General features: G+C 30.0%; 1 non-coding gene across 1 annotated transcript; it reads right to left on the bottom strand.

The window, feature by feature from the left end:
* Positions 1 to 4687: 4687 nt before the first annotated feature.
* On the bottom strand, positions 4688 to 4760 carry TRNAV-UAC (transfer RNA valine (anticodon UAC)). The gene has a single exon. It is a non-coding gene; the product is annotated as a tRNA-Val (tRNA).
* Positions 4761 to 5312: the final 552 nt, after the last annotated feature.

The raw sequence follows: 5312 nt of genomic DNA, 5'->3' as shown, positions 1-5312 counted from the left end.
GTCCGAGAAGTCGGGGATATATCAGACACGTGATGTCTGATATATGCATGTTTACCTTGCGTGGCTGACTTTATAAAAGGTCACAGACTCCAACTCTAGCTCGTACTACGAGCTGGATACTTAACTCGACCTTCGGCCTTCAGAGCCCGGACTCTGTCCTTAAGTTATTAGAGGCGAACCCTTAGGTTACCTCGAGCTAAGGAGGTATGATCTTATGACGAAAGCTCCGGTTTTGGGGATGTCCACGAGATAATCATGATTAGGCCGCAGCTCAGCTCGCTAATCAGCCCGTGAGAAAATCAGGGCGTACACATTTAAAACCGTTCAATAGCAAAATCACTCGTTCGGAAACAAAACTACCAAATACTTATCAACAATGTTATTGTTTGAATTCCAACAATATTTTTTAGTAATATCTTTATGTCATACATTAAATTAACTATTGTCTTTTAAAATATATGACACTGATTATAGGAAATTTACTCATTTCGTACCCGTATTTTTGCAAATATAGGGTACCAAAACGATACTTTATAAAAATATATTGTACCAAATGGTTACCTACTCTTGATTAAATAATAATTTTAATGCGAAAGTTAAAAAATAAAACTAAGTTCACACATTTTCTCAATACAACTAAGCAAATGTGCATTGCACGTTGCTTTCTGCTAGTATTAGATACAAACAACGTGCAATGCACATTTGCTTAGTTTTATCTATAGAATTTATATATTAATTATTTTAATTAAATTTGTATCATTGTCATATAACTTTCAAATAATAAATAATATTATATATAAAAGAATGACATAAACATATTAAATGAAAAATTAAACCAAAATATTGGTTATAATTTTTTTAAAATATATATAATATGATAACCTTTTGAACATAAATGATAATTTTTTTAATAAAAAATAAGATTATGTATCATATATTATTATATAATGATATTTTATAATATCTAAATATATATTAATATAAGTATTAAATATCTAGTCTTGTATTAAATATTATTATAATAATAATAATATTTTATAATATTTGAATTCATGTTAATATAATTAGTAAAAAATTAGGATTACATGTTATTATCATAACTATATTTTACAATATTTAAATTTATGTTAATATAATTATTAAATATCTAGTTTTGTATTATATATTATTATAATAATGATATTTTATAACATTTGAATTTGAATTTATATTAATATAATTATTATATATGTAGTCTTATATTAAATATTATTATAATAATGATACTTTATAATATTTAAATTTATATTAATATAATTAACAAATATCTATTTTTGTTATAAACACACTTTTTATATAGAAGAGAAATATATAGTGCATTCTAGTTATATTTATTTATTTTCATGCATAATCACGTGTCAATGAAAATAATGAGTAGTTTGCCGAAGTTGAAGTTTGGTAGCTAGTGACCTATAAACTAGGCAGTTAACATGTAAGAGTAATGATATATGCACCCAAAATATACACACAGTGATGTGGCAGTTTAGCCTAGTCAATCACATTTATTAAAATTGGGGCCCACTGTTTTAAAAAGCAGTGATACGTCACTGGGTGCAATGTTTGGGTGCACATATCATTACTCGATAATTGTGTATTCCCCATTTTAGCCAATAACCATGTTAGATTTAATTCAAACTTTCCTATAGTCCTTGAGTTTGTGCAATTACTTGTCGTTTTCATTAAATAATGTAGTTGACTACAACTAGAGTCTACAATGTTTAAGATAATAAATATTCAATTTTACAAGTTTTTTATTTGAAAAATATTAACGAAATGCATATATAAAAGTACTATTTAGTATAATACTATACAATTAAGAAACGGTGTGTTGACGATGTTTTTCGTTAACTAAAAAGAAATAAGAGTGATTAAGTACTTATAAACAAAAATGGGAAGAAAAGAAAAAACAAGAGATTTTTACGTAGTTTGGTAGTTAAATCTAACTACGTCGACGAGTCACTTTTATTATATTCTGTATTAAAGCTTATGAGAGCAATTTCACAAGATATTTTAGTACAAATTTGTGCGTAGTCCCTAAATGACTATGATCCAAGTTATTTATAAACCTGGTTTACAAAATATTATTCCCTTAATTTTAGGGAAGTTGCAACATATCTCATTTGAATTTAAAATACAAATGAATTTAAACAAATACATTTAAATGCATTACTTAAACAAATATCCCTTAAAAATAAGGTTGTTTACACATGGTTTCAACTAAACCCATAAAAGTAGAGAATTATAACCATATACACATTGTTGATCCAACGCGCTTTTGAGCTTATATTATGTTTCGAGCTCAACATAATACTAACATCGCCTCTTCATTAGGCAATCCGCCAATACTGTCCTTCGGAGGGAACCTTTGCTTTCGAGCTCATATGGCATGCTCGGGTGCTAGTGACGTGGCACTTATATATATTTTCAATACCAATACAAGTAATCATACTGAATACTTTCAATGTTTTCGATATCTTCACTTGTAAGCCTACATTTCGAGGCTACTATTTTATTCTCAAAATTTGGGTGTAACATTTTGCACCTCAAAAGTATTTTATCAAACCTCGTGAGAATGAAACTTTTGAACTCCTCTTTTGAGAAACGTGTCCACATGGTTACTTGTCAAAACCCCGTGAGAATGAAACTCCTATTTTCAAATCAGAACTCGAGTGTGGACACATGTAGACCCAGGGATGGTCATTAATAGTACTCAAGTATTGAAATTCTGCCCACGTCTTTTCAAGTCATTTTTTTGCCGCCAGTTTTTGAGATTTAACATGTTCCTTTCAAAGAAAAAGAAGAATGTGTCTGAAATCCCTCAATTCCCCACTCGGTCTCCTTTCGAAAACGAATTCCCAAGGATTTCCTTGTACAAATACTACCAGTCGATACTCCAATTTTCTCATCAACTTCCAACGTGTAAGTTTCTGATTTCTCTTTGTTATGCATTTTTTTTAGGCATTCTTGATTTTGTTCTTGGGTATTTATGGGGAAATGTGTATTTTGGTCTGTTTTCTAAGAGATTTAGGGATGAAAATAGTTTATCTAAGATAAATATGGTAAAAATGGCACCTTTTCTGGGATTTTGAATATAATAAACGTGGGTTTCGTATTGAACATGACTTAGGGCTTTAGAATAGGATTTTAATGACAAAAACCGATAATAATTTTTTTTTGGGTAATTGCTCATTTTTCCTAGAAAATTAGGATTACCCAAATCGAAAATTAAGTACCCACTTTTGTGGATATAATTTTGATACTCGGAGCCTTTGTTGGTGCCTAATTATATTCACAAAAAGTGGGTGCCTAATATTTGATTCGGGTAATTTTGATTTTCTAGGAAAAATGAGTCGTTGCCAAAAAATGGGGATATCATCGATTAAAGAGCATTAAAACCCTATTCTAAAAACCTTATTTCTTGCTAAACACGATATTCGTATCTAACCTATCTAAAACCCAGAAAAGATACCATTTTTTGACCACATTTAGCCTATAAAAAACTAATTTTTATCCCTAAGCATCTTTGAAAATGATCAGATACCCTCTTCTCCTATACATTTTCAAGAATAGAATCATGAACAAATGTGAAAAGCTTTCACGAATACATTACTGTAGGGGAGAAGTTGAGAAACTTACACGTTGGTAATTGATGATAAAATTTGAAAGTGGATTGGTAATATTTGTGCAACGAAATTCTTGGGAACTCGTTTTCGAAAGGGGTTCAAGTAGGAAATCGGGGAATCTCTGAGATCTCTTTTCTTTTCTTTGCAGATAACATACAAGCTCTGGTTATGTTTCTGAAGTAAAAGTGATAGATGAATGGAAGATGAGGGTTTAAATAGGCTCAAACGATGATTAGCGGATAAATCTGGGCCATCAAAGTAGATTAAAATATGATCCAGTGGATCATGTTCAATCTCGAAGATTGGCAACAAAAAGAGGGAGTTGAAAAGATGTGTACAAAATAAGGGTACTCAAGAACTCTCAGTATCCATTCTCACATTGACACGTATCCATACTCAAGTGTGGTAGGTGGGCACGTTTCCCAAAAGTGAAGTTCAAAAGTGTCCTTCTCGCAGAGCTCGAAAAGACACTTTTAATGGGGTAAAATGTTACATCCAAATTTCGAGAATAAATTAGCAGCCTCGAAATATAGACTTGCAAGTGTAAATATCGAAGTAGTAAAAGTATTCGGCATGAATACTTGTACAAATAATCAACAAGTTCTAAGGTGCCACGTCATTGACCCTTGAGCATGAACTGTGAGCTCGAAAACAAAGGTTTTTTTTTTCCGAAAGGTAGTTTCGAAAGACTAATCAGATAAGGAGGCGACGTTATTGGAATAATGAGCTTGAAGCAACAAGCAAGCGTACTTTATTAGTTTTTTAATTGCTATTATTTGCTTAATTATTCTTTTCTTTCTTAATTATTCATTTGCTTAATTGCTCTTGGTTTTAGTTGACAGAAAACGTTGTCAACAATTTATCGTGTACTTTATTAGTGAAATATATTTTATTTATACATTCGAATGTAGTGTACCTTACCTTACCTTCATTACTTTTAAACTAAATTACAAAATTTATGTGATACTTACAAGAAACCTAAAAATAAAAATAAAAAAATTCACAAGAAAGAAAACAAATCAGTATGTTGCTGCCCAGGATCGAACTGGAGACCTTTAGTGTGTAAGACTAACGTGATAACCACTACACCACAGCAACCGGATAAAATGAGACCATGTTATAGAAAATTTATTACATTGTATCATTATTAATTTAAGCTCGAAAAAATGAGTTACTGTGTCCCTCACTAGGTTCTGATTTTTTAAAAAAATAAATAAATAAATTTATGAGTTTATACTGTATTATATTTCTAAATTTATGAGTTTGTGCAATTACTTGTCGTTTTCATTTAATAATGTAGTTGAGTACAACCAGAGTCTATAATGTTTAAGATAATAAATATTCAATTTTGCAAGTTTTTTATATAAAAAGTATTAAAGAAATGCATATATAAAAGTAATATTTAGTATAATACTATATAATTAAGAAACAGTGTGTTGACGATTTTTCGACAACTAAAAAGAAATAAGAGCGATTAAGCACTTATAAACAAAAATAGGAAGAAAAGAAAGAACGAAAGATTTTTACGTGGTTCGTTAGTTAAATCTACCTACGTCTACGAGTCACTTTTATTATATTCTGTATTAAAGCTTCTGAGAGCAATTTTACATGACTTTTCAATACAAATTTGTATCTAGTCCCTAAATGACT

The sequence above is a fragment of the Humulus lupulus genome, chromosome 7 (assembly GCF_963169125.1).
Source record: "Humulus lupulus chromosome 7, drHumLupu1.1, whole genome shotgun sequence".
Classification (NCBI taxonomy): Eukaryota; Viridiplantae; Streptophyta; class Magnoliopsida; order Rosales; family Cannabaceae; genus Humulus; species Humulus lupulus.
This window is presented reverse-complemented; position numbering and strand designations above follow the sequence as displayed.